This window comes from Pteropus alecto, unplaced genomic scaffold (genome assembly GCF_000325575.1).
Source record: "Pteropus alecto unplaced genomic scaffold, ASM32557v1 scaffold196, whole genome shotgun sequence".
In the NCBI taxonomy this organism is placed as follows: domain Eukaryota; kingdom Metazoa; phylum Chordata; class Mammalia; order Chiroptera; family Pteropodidae; genus Pteropus; species Pteropus alecto.
The window spans coordinates 2,554,475-2,573,256 of NW_006439717.1; the positions used below are offsets into that span (position 1 = coordinate 2,554,475).

At 37.8% G+C, this 18,782-nt stretch overlaps 1 protein-coding gene across 18 annotated transcripts in view; it reads right to left on the minus strand.

Annotated features, from left to right (window-relative positions):
- Positions 1–18,782, minus strand: part of PCED1B (PC-esterase domain containing 1B) — a 145,483-nt gene that overhangs the window by 70,657 nt on the left and 56,044 nt on the right. The gene's annotated exons all lie outside the window — the stretch shown is intronic.

Consider the following 18,782-nt stretch of genomic DNA (forward strand, 5'->3'; position numbering starts at 1 on the left):
GGTGATAAGGATGCCTTTACCCTCTTTGTTCAGGGTGGGTACCTTTCACATGGAAGATTCATTTTCTGCTTTCGGGGGGTGGGGGACACAGGAGGGTCAGAATGTCTTTACACTGGCTGTTTCTTAAATAACTTTAATTCAAAATAATCAATATGCCAAAGTAGTGTATTTTGGGGTAGCATATACTGCTCCCTTTCAAATGCGCATTCTGGTTGGACAGCTGTTCGTGGCAGAAGAATGCACAACAGAATTGGTCCAGAAATCAGTCTGTTCTCTGCTCACTGGGCCTGGTGTGGGGCTGCATCTGCCCAGGAGGAATGTTTTTTTCCACTTTCATACAAAGGCAACCCATCTCTGAAGGTCCGAAAACACAATGCATGCTCTTTCGCTTAGACAACTTTTTAACGTCACTTCCAGACTCTGGGGTAAGAAACCAATGATGTGAGCAATAAAGAAGAAGATAAAGATGATCGCAAAGGTAGAAGAAATGAAAAAGAACAGCGAAGCGAGGTGAAGCATGAAGAATGGTAGGACATCCCAAGATAGCGGGAGGTTCCCCTGCCCACGTTTCCGGTGTTGTGAGTAAACATGGAAAATTCACAGTGACCTAATAAATGGCAGAAATCAAAACAAGGCAAAAGGCAATGCAGAGGCATTTTGCAACATGAGGCTGACACCTAAATCTAGCAACTGTATAAACCAGAGCTGGAAAAAGTCCATTTTACCAGCACCATGTATGCTTTTAGGAAGAAAAAGTAATATGAATATGTTTTCAACGGTCCTCTGAACTTCTTTTCACTTTGATGCAAACTCTCTTCCTCCTCTGCCAACTCCAGCACCACAGTGACACTGGGTGGCTACAGCTTATGTTTCACATTTCAATTTGGATGATGAGAGTTTCCATATTATGTTCATATTAAGGCTCTGCCACTCTTACACCTAACTGCTATCTGTTCTGGTGCACATTCAGAAACTCCGAGAAATAGTTTGATTTTGAAACTACCTAAGAAATTACCTAAGACATTTCTAAGGAAAGCAGACTTTTCATATTACAACAGTAAATCACAACACCTAAGCATAGAATTTTGTAGAAATAAATCAGATTGGTTCAAAGGATTTTGGCGTTATGGCCCAGTATATCCAATGCTTTTCCACAGACTAGGAAGACCTGTGGCCAATACCCTTCCTGGACTCTTGTCCCTAAAAGGCTTTTGTGTGGGACATCACTGATCCCAAGTGTTCCAGCTGAAGAATTTGTAACATGATCTGTTTCTCTTGGGATTATCCTTTAATAATTTCTTTGTTCCTCCAACATTTAATAGCCCCCCAACTGTGTTAGATGCTGGGAACACAGAGATAACTAAGGCATGGCTATTTCTTCCAAAGTCCTCAGTAATGGGAGACAGATATGTAATTTAATAAATGCCACAAAATGCTATGGTGCTGTGATGGATGTATGTCTGGGGGAAAAGAGGGGACACCAAGGAGGGAGCAGTGCTCCCAGTCAGAGCAAACTGAAAATCAAGCAACCACGGATCAGAGAGTTGGTGCCACCAGGAAGATGCAGGATGAGTCCAGGTAGAAGAGGTGGCAGATGGGTCCTGGCTAGAACATACAGAAAAACTCCAGTGGAAGTGTAACTTTCCTCTAACCCATAAAGCCAACAGACTTTACAAGACTTGGCCTCCATATGACAAATCTATATTTCCCAGACATGCGCTCAATGAAGCCAATTTAATGTTTCAAGAGGAATTCCAGAATGTATAGAGTTGGGAGTTGCCTAGGGGATGGAATGCTCAGACAGTTACTCCATTACCGGTGAATTCATGAGTATGTTTAGTCCTCATAGCTGTGAAAAAATATATTTAATAACATTGATATGTTTACTGTTTAGCGCTAGGTTTAACTGTTTAAACCTGTCACTGAGTGAAGATTAAAAATGCATGTGTTATTATATATGTTGCTGTCTACAGTTAAAACAACATTGCCGTTTCTCTCATTCTCTGTTTTTGAAACTTGGTTAACAATTCCCTTGGAGTGAGGGTGGGGGATTTTCACCAGAACCAGATCATTTCACCTGCTTTTTATCTCCCTGAGAATTCCAGTTTCCTGACACTTCATTTTCTTTAAGTTTACCATCCTTCTCTTGGTTTTACATGAGATCTCATGGCCTTGCCTTGTGAAAAGTACCTCTCAGATACCTTTAACTTTCCAGCTTCTTACTTGGAACCATCTACTTGGATCCTTCCCCTAAATTTCTGAGGACTTCTGGAGAATGCAAAGATTTGTTTTGGGATGAATCTCAAACACTGTTAAATAGGGCAGCATTTCTAGCATGCTGTCTGCAGAACGGCAAAATAGTCCCTCTTTATGTACGACAGTCACTTTCATTTATTACCTCCCCAAGGCCATTTTCCCCTTCTTCAAGTGTGTTCATGTGATGGGGACAGATTCCTTGATCACAGGGAGTGTAGTTTCTTCCTCAGGCCCATAGATGAATCAGGATAGCCTAAACCAGGTATGGAAATCTCCTTCCCCTTGGCCATTGGTCTAAGTTTGGGCATCTGACCCAGTTCTGGCCAATGGGATTTCAAGGGAAATCTGGAGACTGCAAAAGATAAGGCTTTGTGATGAAAAGGCCTGTATTAGTTTCCTAGGGCTACTGTAACAAAATACTTCAAACCAGGTGGCTTAAAACAACATAAATGTATTTCTTCACAGTTCTGGAGGGTATAAGTATAGTCCACACTCCCTCCAAAGGCTCTGTGGAAGAACCCTTCCTCGCCTTCTCCGCATCTCTGATTGTTGTCAGCAATCCTTGATGTTCCTTGGCTTGCAGCTTCTTTTACTCCAGGTCCTGCATCTGTCTTCGTTTGGCCATCTTCCCTCTGTGCGTTCTCTGCGTCTTCACATGATGTTCTCCTCTCTGTGTCTGTCTTTGTTTTTCCTTTTTATAAGGACACCCTAATTCATTATGACTCATCTGAACTAACTACATCTGCAAAGACCCCTTTTTCACATTCATAGGTACCCAGGATTAGGATTTCATCATATCTTTTTGGGGGGAGATAATTCAACCCACAAAAAGACCTTTTGCCCTTTTCCTTTGATCTTTCTGGAAGTACATCTTATGACTATGAGGCATGAGGAGAAACGTCTAAAATCTAAAGATGGTGGAAAGGAAAGCTAAGGAAAGGGTAGGTATCTGATAGCATCACAACACAATTGAACTATTGCCAATAACCACTAACCTCTAAACCTCTTGAAATGTAAGAAAATGACCCTGAGCTACTAAGCTACTGCCAGGTTTTCTGTTCCTTGTACTCAAAAACATCCTAACAAATTTCCTCAGTTCATAATAAAATTAGAAGAATAAGTAAGTTAATAAAATTTTCATAGATCTAAATTCATTAAATTTAAAGGGCTGTTCTTTATTCCAAAGTTATGTCATTCTCACTTTTTTTGTTATTAAAATATTCTTTCTTAAAATATTATCTTATGAAATGATGGTGATTGTAGATTGCATTTGTTTTTTAATGTCTTTGTTTGGCAAAGGGAGGGAGGGAGGAAGGAAGGAAAAAATTTTAGAAAGTTAGTCTTTAATTTTCAAAAATTCTTTTTTTTTAAGCTTCTGAAATCCAAAAGTCTGTGACAAGAAGAGTTCTGGCTGAACTTGCCTTGAACGATTAGAATTGGTGGTGTGCTCTGTAGTCTCTGGCACCAGCTCAGGAGAGCAGATGCTTAAATTTCCAGGAAGCGGCTTGACATCACCTTGGTAGCTTGAAATTCGACACGGTGGGAGTAGTTACACCATAGAAACCTGCAAATGCTATAAATCAACCCCTCTCCCCCTACAGCTGGTTGTTTTCCAGCACACCCCTGCCCTGATCCTGCCTCTTGCAAGTGTCCAGGAGGTAAGCATGCAAGGGACAACTCACACCAACTAAAACACGAGATTGAGATGGACTTCATTAACTACTTTAAAATTTTACAATGAAAAATATTCTCTCTCTTGCTTGTTTAAATATTTGACAGTCCATTTTCCCCACTAAAGTATCAGCTCTGCCTCGGCAGGAACCATGTCTGTTCTATTCACACAATATCCCCTATGACAGCACAGAGTGGGCATGGGTGCCTTGGTCTTCCAAGGAGTCATGGTCAAAGACTCCATAGTGATCAAAATGTCTAGAGGAGCAAAAGTTGTCATAACACTAGAATATTCACCAGTGAGGGAAGTCTGTAGGTGTTGAATTCCTGTCCTCACGGGTGCACATTCTTAGATGGCTGAGTAATAATAGGAAAGTAACGGAAGTATGATGCAATTTCACATAGTGAAAATCACTTGGGAGTAACTTTTAAATAATCCAGTGCAGTGTGTTCAGTAAAACACCAGTTCAATAGATGGTTTATAGGTGTTTTAAAAAAATTAAATAGTTTGGTAGCCAATACATTTGGGAAATGTTTGTAAAATGAGTTAAATCTATTTCTTTATTGCTAAACTTCTCAGAGCCTTTAACACGATGCTGGTGTGCTTGTGAATCTTTACTTTGACCATGGAATAATAGTCAAATACATGAAATGCATTTTTGAGTGCATTACCTATAAATAGTATTCCACAGAGCACAGAGCACATTTTAGGTGCCCTTTATTTAAGAGAAAAAAATGACATCACAATCTCTGCAGTGATGAGTATCATAATCTTGTTTGTTTCTGTGTTCTCATTTTTTCACATTCTTAATGACAGCTGGAAGTTTCTACTCTTAAGGCAGTATGCTGGAGCTACGGAGAGCTAGAGCTCTGGAGCTGCCTTGGGTTCAAGTCCCAGCTCGTCCATTACTAGCTGTGTGGCCTTGTGCAACTTCTTAAGCCTCAGTTTTCCTCATTTGTGTAATGGGAATAATAGAAGTAATATCTACCTCCTGAGTTATTGTAAGGCTTAAAAAAGTTAACACATGAAACACTCAATGTCAAGTATGATTAAAATTTTAGCTCGCTCAGTACTGTAGGTCTATTGCTTACAGTGACTCCCTGCCATGCACTTTGAATTCTTCTAAGGCCTCTCTCTTTCTTACCTGACCAATTCAGAGAAATAAATTCAGTTCTTCTAGCAGTTCCTCACAGGGAGGGTCTCCCAAGCTTTCAGCCATTTAAGCTGCTCTTTTCTGAACTATCTTCAAATTTCACTGGCTCTCTCCAGCTTTAGGATTTCTAACTGAGCCCAGCCCTCTGAAAAATGCCTGCTTGGAGAAACAGAACCATTTGTGACTTCAAAATTACATCATACTGTTCTTTGAAAAGATTTGTAAAGCCTTTGGCCTTTCTGTTATCAGTGGAAGTAAACTATTATTAGCATCCAGTTCTGTACTGATATTCTTGGATTTAGTTCTGATTTTGAAGGAAGGGAATTACAAGATGTTTCTTGTGGCAGAGCTAAGATTGCAGAAGGGTTGTAATGGTTGGTAATCATGTTCTGTCCCTCTGGTTAGCACTGACAAAAAGTTGAGCTGTTTTACTTTTTTAAAATTTTTATTAGAGGGGATAAATTAAACCAAGGAGTAAAATAAGTTCCAGATTCAGATTTAAAAGAATTTGGAGACTCATCATTCTACTATATATAGTTTTTCTATCTCATTGTACTCAATCAGGAGAAATATGGTGGAAAATACCTTCAAGAGCCAGAACCCAACTCCCTGGAACCATGATTTAAATAGATGAGAAATACATATTTCAGAAGAAAACATCAAATAACATCAAGCTAGCTAACCTTAGTGATTAATCAAAAATCAGCTACTAAGGTATGTTATAGTATAAGTTAAGTCAGCCCACTATCTCACTCTTTATACATATAACATTGTACTAGAATTTAATCTCCATGGGAGAAGAGATTTTTATCTGTGTTGTTCTCTATTATGCCCTCAGCCTCTAGAAGAGTATCTGGCATGTAGTAGACAGTTAGTCAATACTTGTCAAATTGATTGATGAATGAATGAAAACAATATGTTTAGAACTAGAAAAATGGGATGTGATTGCTCAGAATTATGAAGCAGAGGCACTGAAAGGTCTGTAATGATCATAATATCAGCTATGTCAGAATGGGACTGCACCTCTTAAAGCAGAGCAGTTCACTTGTAAAGTATTTAGAAAGATGCTGAAAAGTGCTGACTTGAAGATTAATCAGCACTAACTTAGTTAATTGAGGCTTTTTTTTTTTTAAAGAATGAAGGCGTAGACACTGAGCTTATAAATTATTGTAATCAGTGCAAACTTTGCATTTGATAATAAAACTTTATGAAAATCTCTCCCTCAGCTGGCATTCCCAGATGTTCTGATGATCTTTAATGATCCCTTGATTCACTTTTGAAAAGAGGCTACCCCGTATTAATCCCTATGTTAATTTTCTTGCATTTACTTGGGACTAACATTGGCACAGAAGGTCCCATATGAATCTTTCAGAGATGTAGAAGATCAGAAGCAGAGAAGGGAAGATGGAAACTAATTGCTAAGGTCTAAATTGTGGTTGCAACCTCATGGCAGGTAATCGGGCATTTCATAAAGCATATTATGGCAATGCTTCCATTTGTAGTTTATATCAACTAGGTAACAATTTGTACCATTAATACATCTTTACATTGATAGTAATTTCAATTTTAATGATAGGCAATTGCCTTGAGGACTTTTGTAAACAATAGTAATAAATTTTTATATCTTCAGCATGAAGTCAATTTTACTTAAATTCCTGATACTGGTATATTTAAGGTACCTTCCTTCTTTTCTATTTTTTTCTTTATTTTTTGAGATGGTGGCATGAGTCATATGAGTTATTTATTTGACTGTTGCCATTCTATTATTCAAAAGTGTAAACTTAATGTTATCTGGCCTCACCAGCCCATGTAATTTCCCATGGCAGTACTCCATCTTATCAAATAGTAGCTTAGCACACCTCCCACCAACTGTCCCTATTTATTTTAGAGACTCCCCAAAGAGGTGCTTCACATTGGCCCACAGACCTATCTGTCAGATATAGTTACTACATGGTGTCCACCATGTCCTTCTGCTGGCTGCACTTCATGTCTTTGCCTGTCTGCTATTTGATTTACGTACCACTGCCAACAACCATAGTCTGCAGTAAGAATGTCAAATGTTCATGCCGAAGGTGCCATTGTCTTGGATGTGACTCTGGTACTGGATTTTGTGCAGAGGAGGAGAGAAAGGCCCTCTCTCTTATTCCCTGCTATACTTGGTCATGTGGTGCTTCAGCAGATCCGAGTGCATCGAGAGTCCTTTCTTTTCTTCCAGCGTCTGGCCTTTGCCCTCACTCAGAATCTGAGGAATTCTCCCATGAAAATAATGTTATCAGTATCTGGCACTCATTCCTTGGCCAGTCTAAAACATACTTTTGGAAAAATTCTGTGAGTTTCCAGTGGCCACCCCCACCCCCCACGGCACCCAGGCTGGGCTGAGGCATCAGTTGGGGCAAAGATGCCACAATTCTCATCTCTCTTTTCTCCTTTGGCACTCTCTCTCCAACGAAACTCTCCATCACGAAGCAGGAGCTCCATGGATATCACTGGGCTATGTGCGGTTTTAGAGCGAGTGTGATGGGAGCACAGTGAGGTGATATCTGCAGTCAGTTGGCCAAATGCTTCCTTCAGAAGGAAATCTTTCTTTCCTGTTTCTGCAGCGATGAAATAAAATTCAACCACCTTGGGCTCCACACAATATAACTTCCTTCAGTGCATCATTCAGGTGGGTGTTGCCTACCGTCCCTTCCAGGGACCAGGGTTAGTCATCTCTTTGTTGAATATAAAGGGCCTTTGTGGAAATTTTCCTTGGCATTCCCAGCTGATACTACATCTCAAACTGCTTGGCCTGTGCCAAAAGGATGGTCTTTTTATTTGCTTCTCTCCTCCATTTCTTTACTCAGCTTCAACTGTATCTTCTTGCTATATACTTTAGGGATAGCTTTGACTTCTCTGTCTTATGTGTTCCTGATTTTAGCTGGTCTGAAATCCAGACACTTTTTAAGAAGGAAAAGTAATGAATAATAATATTATTTTAAGAGCCAGTGGACAAGACACACCAATATTAAAAAAGACAGCAGATAGATTGATGAATTTCCAAATGGGATTTTTATACATTAGAAATGTCTATGACCCAGCATTTAAAAATCATTATAATAGTCTAGATAATGACCAAATAAAATTAATTATGAGGTTTGGCCCCTTTGGAAAAAAGCCTTGAACTAATTTAATTTATGGATATGAGGATACTGTGCAAGTTAATGTCAATTTACCAACTCAAATAATATGAAAGCCCAAGAGTAAATAAATACTTTTATATCAAACTCGATTTTTTGTTGCCCAGATATTATGGGCACTTGGCTACTTTGCTTCTAGTATAATGTAATATAGGGAAAAAAAAAAAAAAGAAAAAGAAAAGGAAAAAGAGAGAGAAATAAAATTAAATTTCTAAGATCAGATTCCTAAGACGAAGCCATTACTGTATGTTAACTATAAATATTCTGCTCAACTAGCAATTCACTTTTTCCATAATTTGTGATTTATTCTCCTCTACCAAACATCATAAATGAAGAATTAAAGAATTTGAGCAGAGATGTTTAAAGAGATATTTTTAAATAATTATAAGTGTTGTAGTATCTGGATATATAAAATTACATAGTTTTATATACAATGCATATAAAAAAGTATATAATTATGTGTTATAAGTAACAATAAGTGCCATTTATTTAGGCTTACTATGTACCAGATACCTTTCTAGAACTTTACTTACATTATCTCATTAATCTATGCATTAGTTTTAATTCCCATTTTATTAACTTGCCCAAGTTAATATAGTCTCTACATGGCAGGCCTAGCATTTGAACCTGCATATGCTTGACTGCTAACCCATATGCACTTAACCTCTATGCTATGAGACACAAAGTACAGAGAGCCACTTAAAAAAAAAGATTAAGTGTATAAATTATTTTTCTATCTTCTCAAAATTGCCATTCGTTCTAATTAGCTATAAATCTGAAAAAAGTAAATTCCAGAAAAGATGAGGAGCTAAGAGTGAGGGGGTCTGAGTAAGGGGGTGTATGCTGAGACCAGTGTGTGGAATATGCCAGTGAACAGTGAACACAGAACCCAGAGGAGGCAGAAGTCTGAGTGAGTCAGGATTCAATGCCAGAGAGTGAGGAGGGCAGAAGGGTGCTGCTGCAGGGCAGTCGTGCACAAGACCAGGGATGAGAGGGGTTGCAGGAGATGAGAGGGCATCAGGAGGAGCCAGAGCAAAAGCAGGTACCAAGGAAATTTGATTGTGGCTGGTCCTGTCTCTGCTTCTACATTTTCTACGTGTTGCCCATATTAATAGCCAGTCCCGGCAGAATCGGTCTAGGCTTCTGGCATTGGTGTGGCAACAGGCAGTCTGAGGCATTATGCTGAGGCGGAAGGAAGATTCACAGCATCTGTGCACAAGAAAATCCTAGCTAAAGGCTGCATTTGAAAGACACCAGGTAAATAAGTACCAGGATGTATGTCATTCAGGGTGCTTTGCTTTTCAACCCCTGACGATTACTACTTCTAATAGGGCTCTACTAGATGATGCCCACATGTCTCCCAAGGGCAAAAATTGGTTTACAGAGACAGTTAAATCTGAACCCACACACACACAAAATTTCTTAGCTACATTGTAAATTACTGGGCCCCTCTCACTGGTTGAATTCAGTGAGTCACAAATTATTCAGAGCCATGTCCATACCACGGGTTAACCCTCGTCTGTTCCTATCTTAGCGGACGTGCTCTAACTGCCAGTTCTCCCCTTAGAATGTAGTGCTGGAAACTGCGTGTTTCATTCTACATGTGGCTTGACCAGCAGAGAGTGCAATAAATGCTACTTTCCTAAACTTCACCCTAAACTTTTATTACTTATCATTTAGATTTCATTAGCATTGTAAGCTGTCACATCCCACTTTTATTAAGTTTGAGGCCATTGAAAACTGCTGAATTTTTTTACTTAAAGGGCAGCTATCAAGCCAGATATCCATCCTATACCAATTAAAGATGAAAACCCAGTAAAAAAATAACTTTTACATGGGTCTTTGCCTGTATTTTTGTTAATTTCTTTGTGGTTTTAGAGGCCTAACATTCCAAATCACTGGTTAGGGTTGAATTCCAGCATCCCCTTGACAGTGTCAGCTCTTCAGGCTCTGTGATATCTGCAGATGTGACAAATTGCCTTCTATGTCTTTAGTGAATTAAACAATTTTAAATCGGAGTCAACAAATACTTATTGAGCACACATTCTGAATTAGCCACTCTTCTAAATTTGAGGATGAATGAGATGTATTACTGACATATGGATGAACTAGAAATAACTAGTCCCCAAGGGGTTCATGGCACATGGGGAAAACAGGCGTGAATATGGCAAAGTGCAATACAGTATGAGTAAAGTGGAAGTAAAATTTTCGATGGAAATATAGAACATTCAGCAACTTACTAAATTGCTTTAGTAGTTTTGGTTTCTTATATATGTAATCTTCACTAAATCTCTTTTCAAGTTTCCAATTGGTTGGTATGGTATCAGTTCAACCTGAAGCTAGGTTTGCCTAGAGCAACTGGATCAAGAGATTGACTGAGAACTTTGCATCACATGTGCTGATCACAGCAGCACATGTGGACTCGATTTTATGAAGAATGTTGAAGGACATGACCAATACATTAGGAACACACATACATCTCATTGTACCAGCACTTAGTGTGATTTTAACTTTAAGACAACAATGATATGAAAGAGTGCATAAGAAAGTCATCTGACACATGCTGCCTTTTCCAGAATGCAAAGATAACAAGGAAGCAACAGGAAGCAAAGGGGCCTCCTTCAGCAAGGATGAATGTACTAATGGCAGGATGGCTCACTAACTGCTTTACAATCCCAGCAATAATTCAGATATGCCACATCTCTAGATTTCTGCATCTTATAGTTAGCTACCATGCAGGATCACGCAATTTTTGGTAGCTGCATCTAAAGGAATTATTTGGGTGGTTGACTAATTGTTCCTTGACCTTGCCCTCCAGATAGAAGGAGGAGGAAATGGAGGAGGAGGAAAACTTTATGCCCACAGTTTTTTCTAGACTTCCAAATTTACACTAGCCTTGTTCAGATTTACTAATCTGAATCTTAGAAAAAGAACAAGAGATTACGTACTCAGGTTGGGGGGGGGGGTGGATCTTGGTATTTTACACCGAAAATAACTCAAACCTGAATATAACTAAAAGGGGAAAGAGGTCTTTCTAGCCTGGAAAGAGTTCTTTCTAGCCTCTAGCCTCCATTCAGAGCCTTCTTTTCTGTCTTGATATCCTCTTCCCTAGGAGAGGCTTAGGCACCTCTACCAGGGCTGTCCATGGCCCCTGGTCCTCAGGCAGACACCTAACTATGACTTTCCAAGTCAGGACCCCAGGCTCAGACCTTTCCAAGCTTGGGCTTTATGAAAGGTTGGTGCTCTCTCAGACAGAAGGCATGCCAGGGCCAGCAGCCCAAAGATTTTCAAATAACTTTTTGTTTTGCTTTTTATTTCCTTCTCTTCCTTCCCTCTTCCTTCCTAAATCATTCAAGCATTTTATTACTAAAGTTCAAAACTTAGTTCTTAGCCAATGCAAATATGAAATAAAATTCCTGAAAGATATAATAAGGATGAAATAAACTGTTAATAGAGAGCCAAGAGAACACATGGAGTCAGGGAATCAAAAAATGGTGCTGGAACAGTTGGACATTCTTATGTAAAACAAAAACAAAAATAAAAAACCTCAAATTTTTTGGATATAAAAACTCAAAATGTATCATTGACTTAAATGTACAATGCAAAAATGTAAAAGTTCTAGAATAAAACAGAAAAAACCTTTGTGACCTTGGGTTAATAAAAGACTTCTTAGGTAAGTTGCAAAAGTCAAAATCATAAAAAAAAAAATGATAAATTGGACTTTATCACAATTAAAAGCTTATTCTCTTTGAAAGGCACTATTAAGAAAATAAAAAGACAAATTACAGACTGAAAGACTATATTTGCAGGAGAACAGATATCTAATCAAAGACTTGTAGCTAGAGTACATTAAGAACTTTCAAAATCCAGCAATAAGAAAACAACCTAGTAAAAATATGGGCAAAAAATTTGAAGACTATCAAAGAAGATATACAGATGTCACATGAAAAGATGCTCAACATTGCTATTGATTAGGGAAAAGCAAAATAAAACTACAATGAGATACCACTTGCTAGAATTGTTAAAATAAAACTGATAATATCATATGCTAGAGAGATTGCAAAGCAACTGAAACTCATACACTGTTAGTGGTACAGCACTTTGAAAAACTGTTTGGCAGATTTTTATAATTTTAAACATATACTTACCTTATAACTCAGCATTATTTTTCCTAGATATTTACCCTGGATGAATGAAAATCATATCCACACAAAAACTTGTACCCTAATTTTATAGCAGCTCTATCCAAACTAGAAACTGGAAACAATCCAGGTGCCTTTAGGGGTAAATGGATAAAAAAGCTGTAGCATATCCTTATGATGGAATACTACTCAGCCGTGAAAAGAAATGAACTACTGATACAGGCAATGACTTGGCTGAATCTCAAATGTTCATGCTAAGTGAAAGAAGCCAGACTCAAAAGGGTACATACTGTATGAGTCTATTTATATGACATTTTGGAAAAGGGAAAGCTATAGTCATAGAGCAGGTCAGTGATTGCTAAGGGCTCAGGGATAAAGAAGGAAATTGACCACAAAGGGGCACTAGGGAACTTTTCGGGGTGGCAGAAATGTTTATATCCTTATGGGGATGGTAATTACATATGTATACATATGTTAAAAGTTGTCAAGACTGGCACATTCTACTGAAGTTAAATTGTTTCTCAATTAAAGCACTTAAAAATTGAAGGTGAAACAAATTTCAGATAAATAAATGGAAACTGAATTCATTGCCAGAAGTCCTACACTAAGGAATGCTGCTAGATGGGAATTTAGATCTTCAAGAAGGAAGCAAGAGTGCTGGAAATGATAAATGTGAAGGTAAATATCCTGACACATGCATACATTCCTCCATTTTCTCTTCAATAGGAGCAGGTAGAATGTAAAATAACTTATAGTGTGGAGGAGGATGGTGGTGGGAAGAGGATTCTTAAGAAACAAGGGCAGAGTCACTGAATCCATTAGGGATAACTAGTTCCTGACCACGGTGAAGAGTAGATTCAAACTAGGTATCCTTGATGCCAAGCCATCTGATGAATAAAACAAATTTGAGCCAATTATTCCCAAACATTGCATGTTGGGCATTTGGTGTCTATGACTTGCTGTTAGCAGATATTAAAAAATGTTTGTTAGGTAATTATAACCTCAACTTCTAGTCTTTTAAGAGTTATTCTACAAAAGGTAGAATTAGCAAACTGATACCTGCTAAGGGTAGGACATGATAAAGTCACGAGCCAAGATATTAAATTGAGGTCAGTTTGATTTCAAACTCTGCTTAACTACTGACACTGCACTGGTTTTAATCTTGACTGTGTTTTCTCATATGTAAAATAAAGGTAATAATAATACTTATTTCATAGGGTTATGAGAATTAAATGAGAAAATATCTGCAAAGTACCTTACATATAATAACTCAATAAATGGGAGTGTGTCCACAAAAATATGATCTCTAGTTAATACATTTTACAGCCAGCCAAGACTTCAGTGAGAAGGAGGCTGTGGAATCCCCTTTTTGTGGATAGATTACTGCATTTTTCCATGAAAAGAGATGTCATCTTTATCCTGACAGCCTTCCAATCAACCATGCCTTCAGGTAATCACGGACTTCTAAAAGGAGCAACAGAAATGTTCTCCTTGTAACCCATTAAACTGCATATTGAAAATCGAATGAATTTCAAATAATCCTCAGGCTATTTCTGAGAGCTTTGAATTAGCAATGGTTACCTCTGAGGCTTAGCCTGCTGCATTTGTGGACCAAGACCTGCTCTGAAGCAAGCGTTGTCTGATAATGCCTTGGATTAAATTTGGATAAAATTTAATTGTATTCCTCTAGCATTTATTGACCTTGTCTTTTTGCTGGACATACTGGACATTTTTGCATATATATTTATTTTAATTTGTTTCAATATGAATACTCTTTAATGCATCTGTTGCATTTCCCACAGATGGTTTCTTCAAAATATATTAAAAACCTGAGACATATTGGTGAGGCTCTTATTATCATTTTTTTAAGATGTGAAATCTTTCTTTTAGATGAGTCATGTTTAAACAATTGATGAAAATAGTGTCTCTTATGTGGGCATTACATTTTTTCTTCTAGTATCTTAGAGATTAATCATATTCATCCTAAAATTAGTGATTGTGAATCTTCTTAGGCAGAATGTCTCAAATTCCATTTTAAATGTAGACATTCTGCTCTCTCTCCACCATGTTCATGGGGAAAAAATTATGTTTGTGTACAAAGCTAAACAAATAATAATTCTGAACTTCCCAAAGGGTACTCTAAGTTATATATTAGCTTTGGGAAGATCTCTTTACACCTCTTTTGATGGTTGTTTTCTTTTTTCTATGACTTGCCATGGTTTAAATCATTCAATTTAACCCCTGATGGTTCATTCTGTGCTGCTTGCTCTGTCTTCTCTACATGCCTGACCCTGAGTAAAAATGCAAAGAATGTATGAAGGTGGTCAAAAATGTACAAACTTCCCGTTATAGTATAAATAAGTACTGGGGATGTGATGTACAACATCACGCAAAGTAAGACCAAGAGTAAACATTAAGTAAGATAGTATGAATAAAATAGTTGCTATGCTTAATGGACTAATTTTTTTCTGTTGTAAAACAGACTAGCAGGTTGGGTTAAATAGCAAAACCCAGCATATACTGTTTATTTATTTTTTTAATGCTTAAAATAGAATGATTTTTCTTTTGAAAAAAGAATGATTTTTAAAAAAGACTAAAAAAATAAAGGGATGGACAAAGAGACACCACAAAGAAAAAAGAGCAACTAATATTAATACCAGATAAGGCAGAATTTAAGTTTAAAAGCACCAACAATGATAAAGGTGAGGATTATATAATCATAAAAAGTACAATTTACATAAAAGATATACTATTCATAACCCTGTATGTGTTAGATAATATAGCAGCTAAATATATAAAGCAAAGTATTAGAACTACAAGGAGAATTTCATTAAAAATATAATTAAAAGTTAATTCTTTAATAAACTTCTTTTAGAATCAAGGAGATCCCGTGGGCAACAACAAAAAAATTAGTAGTAATGACAAATAGAAACCAAATATTAATTAAACTGTATGTCTCTTAGTAGAAAGTATTGAGTAGAAAATATTCATATTTTCATATGTTAAACACCATATGATTTCACTTAAATGCAGAATCTAAGGAATAAAAAGAAAGTAATCAAAAACAGACTCACAAATATAGTGGACAATTTGGTGACGGATAAAGGGAAGGGGAGTTTGGGGGCTGGGAGAATGGGGTGAAGGGTTAAAGAAGTACAAATTAGTAGCTGATGGATGGTCACAGGGATGTGGAGCATGGCAGAGGGAATGCAGTTAGCATTAACACATTGGCTAGGTGTTGGGCCAGGGGAGGAAGGGAGCAATTGGGGGGATCGTTTTATGAACTATAGAGATGTTTTACCAATGTACTGTATACTTGAAACTAATTAAATTAAATTAATTTTTAAAAAGACCAAAAAAAAAAGCAATGACAAGAAATACTATTCATGTTAAACCAGTGACATATAGAAATCTCTGAGAGGAATATTTATAGCTATCAGTGCCTTTGTCAAGATTAGAGACTGAAAAGTAAAGAACAGTCATACTCATCTTTAAAAAAATAGTAAAAGAAAATCAAACAAAAGTGGTAAAACTGAAATAGTACGTAATGAAAATAATGACCAAAAAAGAAAGAGGTGAGTAAAATAGTAGAAAGGCTATATATAAACCAAATAAGGAAGGCCAACAGGAGCTTGATTAAGGGAAACACATACGATAAGGAATCATAAAGAGACCATCACAGATAAGACAGATAATTTTATGGCAGAACATTAGATTCAATGGCAACCTTAAAAGAAAAAAAACTAGAGGGAATAAATGATTTTTTTTGGTGTGAAATATAAACTAACAAAATTGACCCAAGAGGAAACACAAAACTTGAATATACCACAGAATATTTATAGAAGACCAAAAGCCATACAAGAGACTGGAAGAGGTTTAAAAGACCTATTATTTTAAGAATCACCAGGACCAGATGGATTTAGAGCTAAGTTCTAGCTAATCGTTAAAAATAAGCAAATAAGCTAGGTGATTCAAATGCAACATATTTTTCCAGAATAGAAAAAAATCTTTAGTATCCTCTCACAGCACTCTTCATCATTGTCCATCTCTTTAGTGTTCATCTCTTCCTCTAGCTCAGCCCCAAATGCCTTCACCCTCAACTCCAACACACACACACATTTAGCTGCCTTCACAGAATTGCTGGTTTCAAAAATTACTTCTCCTCGCCCGCTCCCCAACCACTTTCCCTCATCAAATGTCTGTGTCCTCTAGCAGCAGACCAGGCTGAGTCTTAGGAGGCCCGTCATTCCCTGCTCAGGTCGCAATGACAGTTTTGTCCCCTGGCGCAGGGGGCGCCCTTGAGCTAGAAGGCTCCATTTCCCTCCTTGGAGAACACTCATTCCCCATTGTGGGCTCGTCTTCTGCCAGTAGAGAGGGAAACCTTGCAGAGCACCATGCAGATTCCCGTTTCAATTAAGATGTTTTGGGCTTCTAGTAACAGAATGCCAACTCAAATATGAACAGTTGGAGAATTTGTTATCTACATAACTTTAAGCAGGGACAGGTTGAAGGGGTGGTTGATTCTGGGTTGGAGTAATATCATCTGGAATCCAGCTTCCTTTTATTTCTCCATTCTGCTATTTATGTCACTAACTTCATTCATCCTAAGGTTTGTTCCCTGGGATGTTTGTTCCTTGGGCTACCAGCACAACTTCGTCCACATGCATCCTTGTCCAGGTGCCGGATGCAAAGACCAATGGCTCTTTCCTTAGACAACTCCAGCAAACCACACCTCACAGCTCATTAGCCCAATCACAAGTAAGGGGCATGGCTTTGATGAATCATCTAAGGAGGGACAGTTGGAGAGCCAGCCATAATGTCCACTTCAGTCCCCACCTCATCTCCCCAGTTGATCAGTGGGGAAAAACAGCACAACACCCGCCTCCCCACCCCCCGTGTCCCCCTGCCACCACCACCCGGAATGCCCAACAGAAGTAGAAGTCATTACCAACAGAAAGATCAACCTTTTGATAAGGGAGATCCTTTTATTTCCGCTGCAGTTCGTCTTGATTAGTTACTTGCTTGCAAAAAGACTTCCTTGGATTCTTTCATTTTACGGTGAGAATGATTGAGATAGAGCATTATTTCAAATTCTCTTACTAGAAAGGAGTATATATCACCTGTTTCATGACTGTGGCCAAATGTCATTCTACTGTACTTAATTCAGAGGCTGTTGCTATCAACATGTTTCAGAGGTGAGCTAAAAGTTTCTATGCATCCATATTTTAATTGGTTTGGTTCAAGATTTTGGCTGCATATGTTAAATAAAAACAAAGCTGGTCACTAAAGGTGAAAAACCAGACTTTCTTTAATAACTACTGCAGTAGGAGAAATGGACTTCAGTATGGAATTGAGCTACACCGTGTAGAGATATAGAGACCAAGTGGGGGCTTGAGCAAAGTCAGGGAGATGGAAAATTACAAAAAGCAGGTAGGAGGGGTCGGTCAACGTGATTAGGCCATTTGGGTTGGTTAATTGGCACTTATGGAAATGAGGCTTCTACCCTCCCACAGAGATTGGGAAAGGCCTTATCTTGTCAGCTTTGAACTTTCCCAGGCAGGAAATTAAGGGGGACTAGGTTATTCCAGGGACTCTCCTTTAGTGGTTAGAAGCCAAGCTAGTGTTTGTTTAAGATCTCTATGTGGGTGGGGCGGGGGATAGATGAAATTGTTTGTGATGAGAATAAAGAACAGTTTAAAGAAATCATGCTACGGTAATGATCTTAATATGTCCAGCTGTTACTGTGTGATTCCTCATTGTCACTGAATTTGTAATTTCATTTACTAATATAAAGTCAAATTAATAACTACGTATTGATATTTTTAATTAAGTCCAGGACTAACTGCACATTACACCCCAGTAGCTTATGAAGATATTGCTAAGTAACAGCATATGTACATAACCAGCTCCAAAGGATGGCCCTAGGTCAGCCACCTGGTAACATTTTTAAAATAGAGGAGCAAAGTTTTGTCGGTGCATAACTCCAATAGTCAACTTTTGCCCACCAACTTTAAGTGGCGATAGAAAATCAAAGAGTTAGTCACAAAAACTTACAATTAGGAACTTGAACAAGTAATTATAAGGTGGAACTTTCTGGCCTCATGAATTCTTCATTGTAGAAAAATTATAGAAACAACTGTCAATAAGTCATCTACATTCTCCTTGGAGTTGTTAAAAGATTATGTTCCAAATTAGTTATCAGAATGTTTTCCCAATATACATACACTCGTTGGAAATATGAATATGAAAATGTGAAAACCTTCATAGAGCTGACAAAATGAAAAGCAATTCTAGAGAAATTGCCGATCATTCATTCATTATTGATTGTAAAATGGCTTTATCTTTGCAATCACAAGAAGCACTGCATGGAATAATATGGTGTA